Below are 11,334 nucleotides of genomic sequence, written 5' to 3'. Positions count from 1 at the left end.
ATCTTTTCTCAGTATTAAACCTGAGATGTATGCATATGTGTCTATATTTGTATCTGTAACTATTCTTATTCCCCTGTAGTTAATTCTCAATAATTAATGGTATGAGGGATGGTACTTTCATGTCATGTTGAAATCCACAGAAAGAGATGAGATCTCATTTTTTTGCTATTATTGTCATTTAAATTTCCTCCCCAGAAAAAGATCTTAAATCAGAGTTTACACATATAGTATAGTACATGTGTAGTAGTAAAACTTTTTTGAAAAAGAAACAGAAAGACTTGGTCACAATGTGGCAATTTGGGCCTAAATTCCCTAGTTTGTCTACAAATTACACAGATTCCCTTAACTCACTTTTTTTTTTTAGTTGATAACTTTACAAGATGTAAGATCATAGGTAAGCAAGAAGTAAGAAGAGGTAGGAGAGGATGGAACTTGTGTAAACCACGACTAAGATATTAATACATTTGAATAGCAAAACAGAGGTGATGTGGGATGGGTCCAGAATATCAGACCCAATAGATGGGGCCTACTGCCAGGCTCTGACTCTCCAGTTGATCATCTGGAGCCTAGCAGGAAGCTAGCTGTCAGGACCACCCCTCCTGAAAGGTAGGAGCCATGTATCTGGGAAGATTTTCACTTTATTCCCACTCGATAAATCCCAGTGCAACCCTTCCTGTCAGGGAGTATCCAGCCACAGACTGAACTCAGCAATGTGGTGTGTGGTCTAACCCATAACACACGACAACCCCATCACCCTCTTCTTTGTCCCTAGTCCTTCCCTACTTTAAACCCCTGCCCAGGGGTGCCTGGGTGGCTCAGTGGGTTAAGCCGCTGCCTTCAGCTCAGGTCATGATCTCAGGGTCTTGGGATCGAGTCCCGCATCGGGCTCTCTGCTCAGCGGGGAGCCTGCTTCCCTCTCTCTCTCTCTCTCTCTCTCTCTCTCTCTCTCTGCCTGCCTCTCTGTCTACTTGTGATCTCTCTCTGTCAAATAAATAAAATCTTTAAAAAAAATTTTTTTTAAATAAATAAATAAATAAACCCCTACTTCGCCTGCCCTCATAACCACTGTGTCTTGACCACAGACTATCAGGCCGCCATTGACTATTTCTTTCCTTATGTCTTGGTACCACCTCATTAAAATTAGAGGGCCATGGAGGATGGGTTTCCTAGGAGACAGTGGGTGGGCCGAGTCTGCTCTGGGAGCTCTCCTGGACATTTGGCTGATGGTGGCCTTTAATCTTCTTTCACTCTGATTACTGTGTGTGGCCACCGGTGCCCATCAGTCATGCCTGATCTTGGTACAGTTCTTGCTTTGGTCCTGGCCCATTCGGCTTATTCTCAGTTCCCCGTTCCTACCCTTTCCTGCTTACACAGCTAGAGAGAAATGCCCAGTTCTACCTGACAGAAATACCCTCAGGAGAAGACACGAAACCACGGTACACATCTGCAGAGTTCCTTCACTCCTTAGATATGTATCTAATAGAGGAAACAGAACCCCCATATGCCTCAGTGGTGGCTCTCTCGCATTTGGTTCAAGCCAAGGATCAGAAGACAGACAGACAATAGACCAGAGTATGGATGAGCACGTGATGGAATGCAGCCCCCACACAGATGGATGAGCTCAGAATAAATTGTAAAATGTACTTTTGGTACAATGTGGCAGACAATTCCTACAACAATGTTAGTCAACAAATATCGCAACTTGGTATAGACCTTTGTACAAGCTGCTAGAAATGTGTTAAATATTAAAGAAGTTGTATCCAATGCTAGCATATGGGTAAATGTATGGTTGGGAAGGTTGACCTCTGTGAGAACTGTAGATAATGTCATATTACTGGGAGACATCCTTTGTCATCACTATTCACGTCTTTAGTCCCTCTTGAATCTTGTAATCTCTTCAAGGGCACAATCAATTTTTCAGGAATTTGAGGAGTGCTTGGCTAGCTTGGTTCATAGAGCATGTGACTCTTGATCTTGGGGTTGTAGATTCGAGCCCCAGGTTGGGAATAGAGAGTTCTTAAAAAGAAAATCTTAAATAAATAAGTAAATAAATACACGTGACTCAAAGCTGCGGTATTGTCATGCCAAGATATCCTAAGAAGGTCTACTGCTTGGATTCCTAGATTTTTCAGGAATTTGAAAACATGTCATGAGTAAAAAAAGACACTGAATGATTAGAACAACTGCAATTAATTGTATGGTGTGGACTAAGCACCCGTAAAACCAAGAGAACTAGCATTACTGGGTAAAGAGGACCAGGAGAAAGAAGATATTCTGGTATGTGTTAGATAGACACTGCTGTGGACCTATTTTTTGCAATGAGAATGACGTGCAGACAAAGTCCCAGACCTTGGGAGAGGTCCCCTTACCTATAATAAGAGAGATGACTGCATCTTAGAAATTACTTGCTCTTTCATTCATTCACTTAAAAAACTTACATCAATAAAGGTTTACCAGGAATCTAGGATATGCCACATAATGTGTCCAGGGCCATGGAGATACAGTGGTAGGTGATATTCTGTCTCTGTCTTCACTGAGTATGTTATCCTAATCTGGGAGAAGGACAAAAACAAAGTAAATAGAGAAAACAGTGACAAATGCTGATGTGTTATGAAGGAAACCAACAAGGGGATAAATGAGAGTGCCTTGTGTTTGGGAGGAGAGACTCTTTTTAGAGGCAGCAATCTGGGAAGGCCTCTCCAAGGACAGGACGACCTTCTAATTTTTATTTCTCTCATCAGCTCTTGGCAGCCCGCAAAACAGCCTCTGTAGTTACATAGAGACCTCAGGGAGAGAAGCTCTGCGTGTTGCCCTGTATGAAGTAAGCTCTTTATATTTTTCAAATGAAAAAAGAATGGTATGGAATCACCACTCATAATTTAATGAGAGCTCACAGTCTCTCAGAGATGAAAGGACAGTCTGACCCTTAAGAGAACTAGGAGTGGGCAGTGTCAAAGAGGAAAAAGAGAGGATTTCAAAGATGATCACAAATGAGTTGGAAACTTATATCCACACAAAATCTCACACAAGGATTTTTATAGCAGTTTTATTCGTAATTGCCCAAACTTGGAGGCAACCAAGATATCCATCAGTAGGTCAATGAATAAAAAAATTGTGGTACATCTGGACAATGGAATATTATCTGGCACTGAAAAGAAATGAAATATCAAACCATGAAAAGACAGGGAGAAACCTTAGGTGCATATTACTAAGTGGAAAAAACCAACCTGAAAAAGCAGGTATGATAGTGTATGATTCTAGCTCTAGGACATTCTGGAAAAGGCAAGACTATGGACACATTAAAATGATCAGTGGTTGCCAGGAGTTGTGGGGAGGGAGGGGTGAATAGGCAGAGAACAGAGGATTTTAAGGCAGTGAAACTATTCTGTGTGATACTATAATGGTGGATACATGTCATTATACATTTGTCAAAATCCATAGAACATCCAACACAAAGAGTGAACCCTGAGGTAAACTCTGGACTTTGGGTGATTATCATGTGTCAATATAGGTTCATAGATTGTAAAAAGATTATCACTCTGGTGCAGGCTTTTGATATATGGGAGGCAGGATGTATGAGGATGAAGGGGATATAAGGGAAATCTCTGTACTTTCTACTCCATTTTGCTGTGAATCTAAAAGTGCTTTAAAAAATACTCTGTTTCTAGGGACGCCTGAATGGCTCAGTCGTTAGCATCTGCCTTTGGCTCAGGTCATGATTCCAGGGTCCTGGAATTGAGCCCCACATCGGGCTCCCTGCTCAGCGGGAAGCCTGCTTCTCTCTCTCTCCCACTCTGCCTGCTTGTGCTTCCTCTCTCGCCATGTCTCTCTCTGTCAAATAAATAAACAAAATCTTTTTAAAAAAATTTTAAATAAATAAATAAATAAAAATAAAAAAGAGTCTGTTTCCTAAAAATTCAAATGGAAACATTCACATCAGTTATTGGGAGTCTGGCTAATGTGAGTCCACTCCTGAGAGAGGGAGCCCTCATGGTGTGGCGGGTCTACGCATCTCCCTGGACTGAAATGAATGGACCCAGGTTATTCTCCTTGCCTCCAATGTTGTTTTTTTCTTTTCCACTGAAGAATGGTTTCTCATCTGTTAAGGCCTGGGTGTACTGTAAGTCCTTCTGTCTTCTCCCTCCTTGGCCTTGCTAAAGGACTCACCCTGCACTCCTCTAGGGATTGGCTGAGGCTGAGGTCCTCCTCTCTGGTGGCCACGTCACCTGGCGTGGCAGGTCATGGCTTCAGTGTGTCTTTCACTAGACTGTGGGTTCCTCCAGGGCAAGGATCATGTTTCAATCTCCCCAGCATTTGGCACATCAAAGCTGTCTAGAGAAGGGACAATATCCTACCTTCATTTTATTTTATTTTATTTTTTTTAAGATTTTATTTATTTATCTGACAGAGAGAGATCACAAGCAGGCAGAGAGGCAGGCAGAGAGAGAGGAGGAAGCAGGCTCCCTGCTGAGCAGAGAGCCCAATGTGGGGCTCCATCCCAGGACACTGAGATCATGACCTGAGCCGAAGGCAGCAGCTCAACCCACTGAGGCACCCAGGCGCCCCCCCTACCTTCATTTTAAAGCAATTACGCTGGCAGTGATGCGGGGGAAGGTTTGAGTGGTGAGAGGCGAGGGGCATGGAGACACCCCCCCAACCACCACCAACCAAGCTGCTTGGCGATGCTTCCACTGAACAACAATGAGGTTCAGGGAGAAGTTAGCAGAGGGACAAGGGGGAAATGTAGATAGAATTATTAAACCTTTGAGATGGATTAGATGGAGGGGAAGAAGCAAATGAGGACTGCAAAGCTGGGAACTTCTAGGGACTCTTACTGGTCTTTTGGCATCAGTCCTTGCTCACCTGAGCTATGTAGACTGTTCTCAACACAGTGGCTGGTGAGCTGATTAAACATTAGAATCATTTTTGTTTTCCACTCAAAACCTTTCATTAGTCTTGCACTGGTGTCCTGGAGAGGCACTGTTCTTCCAGCGTCTCTAAGGTCCTGCCTGCTCTGGCCTCACCCCTCCCGCCCTTCCTGTCTGGACTTGGTTCCTACTAACCTCTCCTCTGCTTCCTCTTGTCCCAGGTTCTTTGTGCTTGCTGTTCCCTGGGACTGCAGTCTCTTCCCCTAGCTTGTGCCCTCACTCCCTTCTGACGTGTGCTCAGTTGTCACCTCTTCCTGGAGGCCTTCCCAGGCCACCCTATTTAAAAGTGCAAAACCCTTCCTCAATTCCTATGCTCCTTCCCCTCATTACACGGCTCTTTTCCCTCTTGCTATCTAACATGCTATATATTCTGGTTACTTTTCTGTCTGCCCCATTAGACTGTAAGCACCATAAAGACAGGAATTTTTGTCTGTTTTGTTCACAGCCTTGGCCCCAGGCCTAGAACAGGACTTATCCAGCACGTAGTTGAACAAATGCTCAGTAAACACTGCTCGGCTGATGGAATGTTTTTTCATGACTCATCTCCTGAAGAGGCCTCCTTATAAGGATTCCCTTCTGTCCCCTGCAGCACCCAGCAGGGGGTGGCTATGTGGCAGGTGACCAAGTGGATCCTGGGGGGGGGGGGTGGGCCCTTTCCACTGCCCTGGACCTGACCCCTCCCACCAGGGCTCCTTTGATCTCATTTGCTCACAACTTCCTGAACTGCTTACACCCTGACAAGAACAGGGTCTGCGTGGGTGACAAGCTGGGGTCCTGTGAAGAATAAACCCACTCAACACAATTCAGCAAGGGCTCCACCCCCGGGTAGCTGCATAGGCAACGCTGAAGACTAAAGTCACTGATAAGGCCAAGATCATTCTAGATTTCCCCTTTTGGTAAATGAAGCAGATAAAGCCTACCTTGCCAAGTTGGTGTAGGAATCAGGCATGAGGAACGGGATGGCATCATGGGAATGCTTGTACATAGTATGAGCCCAACAAATGGGGGCCATCAGGTGGAGGAGTGGGGTCAGCACTCCTACCCGCCCTTCAGTACAGTGACATCGGTGATGGCAATGAAGATAGAACCCATGATGAAGCCCGAGGGCGCCTGGCAGCTGTACCTGTTGCAGGTTCTGAGGTCACGGTTATCTCTCTAGGCTGCAAGACCTTGCCAAGACCCACTCAGGCATTTCACGCAGATTGTTTCCTTCCTCATCCAGCAGCATCGATGACTTTAGACATTAAACATTGGAAGAATGCATCTGTGTCATACTTTAAAACTGATTAGGACTAGGTCCAAAAATAATGTCAAAAGAATCCCTCAGTTACCAGATAATAGCTACTGTTGTGTACTGTGGTGATATGACAGTTAAAACGAGGGGTGGGGGCTGCCATCTTTCTGACAGGGAATTCTCCTCTTGACAATCCGAGGGAAAATGGGGTCTCCACTACTTGAAGGTGAACTTCAAAGCAAGCCAATCATCAATCAACCCCAGGAAAGCCTGTGTTTTGACGCTGCCTGACTTTTCCTCTGAAAGTTATCCTTTTCCTTTCCTCTCTTTCGCGTTTCAAAATTTCCCTCCAGTGATCACTTCCGTTTGGACCCTCCCTGTTATTCCACTTCCTGTTTGCCTGCTTTTTGTTCTGCTGTGTTTGCTTCTCTCCCAGTCTGGGGCACTTGGCCTTCAGTGAGTTCCTCTGTTTCATCTCCTGCCCACCCCACAGCCCGTCTGAGGAGGATATTAAGTTCCTCAGCTCCTCACCTCTCCTGGGTTGTAGTTCTTTGGGCCTTTATGACACCGTCGATGCCACCTTGGCTCAAAAAGTTTCTAGCTCCCCTTTTCCGCTGAGTCCACTGAGTTTAGAAGAAGCTTTGGTTCCTTCCAGTTAATGGCTAAGGGCTTGAAGAGACTCTGGGGCCAGAACAAGGGCATGTTCAGTGCCTCCTCACTCCCTTACTGCCTGCAAGAGTTACCTTGCACACAGCACTCAGGAATATGGAGGAGAGGCTGTACTGCCAGGGAAAGAGAATCCTCTGCGTGCTGCCATCTCCTCGAGAACAGTGATGAGGCTAAGAGAGCTCAGAAGCCTCGGCGGCTGTGGATAAGCCCTTGGCCTCAGGCCACAGGCTTAATAAGGGGCTCCTGCCACTCCTTCTTCTGTTGTGGACCCCATCCCCACCGACCCCGAGTGCCCAACAGCTCCAACTCCTTGGCAAACACAACACACTCCACAGGGTTGGCCCACTGCTTCTCAGTTGCCAACCAGCCAAGAGAACGCCTGCTTTTCATTCTCTTCAGGGGAAATGTGAATTTTTCCCGTGGGGCTGTAACCTGTGCTTGGGCCATAACCCTTCTCCCTGTTTGCTTTCCGGACATCTTCTAACCTAACTCCAGAAGGTGTCCCAGTGAGCCCCGGCATCTGCTCTTCATGGCCCAGGATCACCCCTGAGGTTTCTGCAGCCAGTCAGGGAGGGTCTGTGGCAGACAACATTGCCGCTACGGTTTTCCTTTGTCTACGTCTGGCTGGCAGAAACACTTCTGAAAAATGGTCTGCAGCTAATGCCTTTTCGTTTGGTTCCCTTTAACAAGGGGTTTATAAAACGGCTCTTACTATGCGGAACACATGTTCTAAGTATACAGTTACTTGACGGATTGAAACAGTGCTGAGGGGGGCAGAACACATGTTTCAAAATATTCCTGAAATGTATTATTACCCTGTGGACCAATCGGGGACATAACATACATTTTAATACACCATTTAATTGCTGTTTACCTAGGAGAAGGCAACCTTTCTGGTCTCTTGGGCTAAACTACAGATTTTTAGAAACTGTCTAAACACATATTTACTTGATTCATTTTGGTCTCTTGGGCGAAGAATCCTTTTCCAGAGAAGTGGCTGCACACGCAGAACAAGAGAATTAAATGCTCTGAGGCAGTGGCTGCCAATGAGAAGACAAAGGCTTTATCGTTCATGATTCAGGGGTAACAATTCCAAAGCGTAGGCAGAACCCAAGAGCCCTATAGACAATCCGTCCCAGTAATTCCACATCACTGAAACCCACCCTCTCCCAACACCTGCATATTTTTTCATCGTAACCCTTTCCGATAAAAATATGTACATGGCATCACAGTGTCTTCTTGGAGAAAGAACATTGAGATAGAGCTGGAGAGCGCCACCTCTGGAATCCAAGCCCGAGGGAAAGCGCCTTATCTTTCTCCCGCCAAAACCTCCTCCTCCTCCTCCTCCTCCTCCTCCTCCTCCTCCTCCTCCTCCTCCTCCTCCTCCTCGCTTGTTCCTGCTCTAGGCAATATGGCACCAAATATCCACCCCCAGCCCTCAGGTCAGAATCCAAGTGTCATCTTTTACTCTTTCCTCCCTCCCTCTTCTTACATTCATCCAGCCAGAAACCCTTCGGCCATGTTATTTCTCTTCTCTGTGCTGTCACAGTAAGTTTTAGATGTCAGTATTCAGGATGGTTCTTAGTGCTATGTAGGTAGGGTCTCCTTTTTCCTTCTCCCTCCATATTTAGTAATTCTAGAATCTGTCCACTTCTTTCTGTCACCACAGCCAGTGCCCTCATTCAGGCTGCCATTCTCCCTCTTCTGTGTTCCTAACTGGTTTTGAGCAGTCACTCATTCTGACCCTGCTTGGCCCCACTCAAATCCATTCTTTGCGAGGAAGCCAGAGCTGTCTCTCACATTCGAAGCTGAGGGTGGTGTTCCCAAGCCTAAAAGCCATCCGTGACTCCGCCATCATTCTCAAGATAAAGACTAACTTTTAAAAATGGCTTCCAAGGCCCTTCATGATCTGGCCCCGGCTCCCACTCCAGCCCTGGGTTCTAGAAGTTTGTGGCTATCAGGAGTCTGACTTCAGCCTAAGTGATACATAACTGTATGCATGAGGCATGACAAAGTCTGGTCCCCTTTCTGACAACAAGGGGACCCTCTCAACACGATCGTTTTAAGAGAACCAGGAAACCTGGTTCTATGGACTATCTGTCTCCCCTAAATCCTTCTCCTAGCCCAAGCTTGAGAAACCACTGTTAGTATCCTTGGCCTCATAAAACAACAGTACCTCTGAGAGGGGTAACACTTTATGCCCCTTTCTTATTTGTGGTAGATACGTGACTTCTCATAACAGAGTACAAAAACGTTTGGCTCCTGGCCCAAGACAGATCTGGGCATGGGCTGACAAGGGTTTGCCACCTTGTTTTAAGTGACAAACCACAGCTACCCAGGAAAAATATGCTCCGGCTTGTGAGGGAAGTGGACCCGTTTCCTCCAAGGAGAGAGAATCAGAAGGAGCCACAGGAGAATGGTTCTCAAACTTGAGCATGTGTCAGGCTTACCCAGGAGATTTGTTTAAACACGTCGTGGGTCCCCTTCCAGAGATCCGGATTCTGTGGGTCTGGGGTGGAACAGGTTGGAAGGTCACCAGGCCTGTGAGAAATGGCCTGGAACCTCTCCCCAGGCTTCATCCCGAGACCCTGGCGTCTCTGTGACCAATGTTGTGGCAACGCTTTTGCTTTCTTTGCTTTGTCTGCCCTCAAGTTGGTGAGGCCTTGGTGGCTAGGTCAAAGAATGAAGACCACAAGCTGGCAGGCCAGGAGGCCAGCTTTGGGAAGGGTGTGCCCATGAGGAGGGCTCCCCAGAAGTAGCCACACAGAGGGATTGCTCAGACAACAGAGGCCTTCTTTCCTGGCACCTCAGAGCAATTCGTTCTGCCCTGGGTAAACGCTTAGCTTCTAAAGGTCTAGGGTTGGACCACAAGCCTCAAATTCTCTGGAGAAAATGCCTCTCTGCCCCTACTAACAACCGCCAGCGTCTGTGTCTATGTCTGTATCTGTGTCTGAGAAGCTGGGGCTTCTCAGCTCACACTGGAGTCCTGCTCTCTCTAAGGAAGACTGAAGACACTGGGCTAAGGCCCCACGTTATGAGCCATTTTCACCCACATGAGTGTGAGAGGTTTCAGTGGTAGGAAGGTAGGCCAGGGGGAAACTGAGAGGTACAGAGCTCCCTAGAAGGTAAGTGCCCAGGGAATATGAACAGCCTGGAAGGGAGATGTAGTTCCTCAATGGCATCTGTTTCCATGGTAATAGTCCAGAAGGGGAGCAGAGGCATCACTGGTACCCAGCCCTTGCTGCCTAGTCAATGGGGAGACCCAAAAAGAAAGGGTGATGACTATAAAGACTTTCTATTGGCTATAGCAGCAGAGAGGACGGGTGTCCAGCTGGAGCCTCAGGGAAACATCAAAAACACTTCACGACTGTCAGTTTTCAGATAAGGCTAGCTTATCTGAGCAGGGGTGACAGATGCTGGGCCAAACCCACTAGGGTTTAAGAGAAATTTAGAGGCAGAGAGAGTGTAGGGACCCTGGGATAGGTGCAACCCACTGGGATGGAATTGAGAGCCCCCTCCCCACGCAGACTAGGGCAGCTGAAGCTGTGGGCTCTACAAGACAGCCAGCAGTCCAGTAACTAGGGAGACCCCTTCAGTTTCCAGGGAAGTCTAACAGGTCGTGATGCAAAAGTTAAGCTCGTCTGGTGCAACAGCGGATTAGTTCCCGGTGGAAGAGCTGCCTGAGGACAAGATTTCCAAGGGTGTCTATGTGATAGCAAAGGACACTAGCCAAGAGTGAGGTCCAGGTAGTGGCAATCTGGGTTCAAACCCTAGTTCAGCTACTCACCAGCTGTGCGACCTTGGAACAGTCACTTGAGCTCACTGTGCATGTTAGGAATAAAATAATATCTAACTAAGAAGGTGGTGTGAGAATGACATGAAATAAAAAAACGTGGAAAGTGCTCAGCATGCTGCCCAGCACAGCACGGGTGCCACATTTATTATTATAATTGACAAGCAGTGATGTCTATGATGTATTATTAAGTGCATAAATAAAACACATGTATGGCACGGTCCAATTTATGTAAAAAGGAACCACTATATTTCCCTCTGTGTGTGTGTGTTTATACACACATAAAGAAAAGTCAGGAAGGATCAAATTGTTAAGGGTGGTTAATTTGGGGGAGTAGAATTAGGGAAGTAGGTGAAAGGGGGTTTTGCCATCTCACTAACAAGCATCTGGACTCTTTGGGTGTTTCAGAGGTGGAGATATGATGGTAGAAGACATCCTGTGTTCAGGGGCTGTGGTCTGCAAACAGGGCTTTGCCAAGGCTTCAGTATTAATTTATTGGTCCAAGAACCTTACATGTGTCCTTGGTAGTGCTCACTAAGCTTTCTCTGGGCGAGGCTGTTCACAAGGCACACACTGCCCGGCCCCCACTGCCTTTGCTTAGTGGCCCTCTTTCCACATGGTCAGGGCTACCGGCCTGACTTGGCTCCAGCCAAGGTATACCCCAGCTCAGGCTCCATACCAGTCTGGAAGCAAGCCAGGAAAACCTGAAG

This window comes from Lutra lutra, chromosome 9 (genome assembly GCF_902655055.1).
Source record: "Lutra lutra chromosome 9, mLutLut1.2, whole genome shotgun sequence".
Taxonomy (NCBI): Eukaryota; Metazoa; Chordata; class Mammalia; order Carnivora; family Mustelidae; genus Lutra; species Lutra lutra.
The sequence above is the reverse complement of the archived record's forward strand: the minus strand, read 5'-3'. Positions refer to the sequence as shown.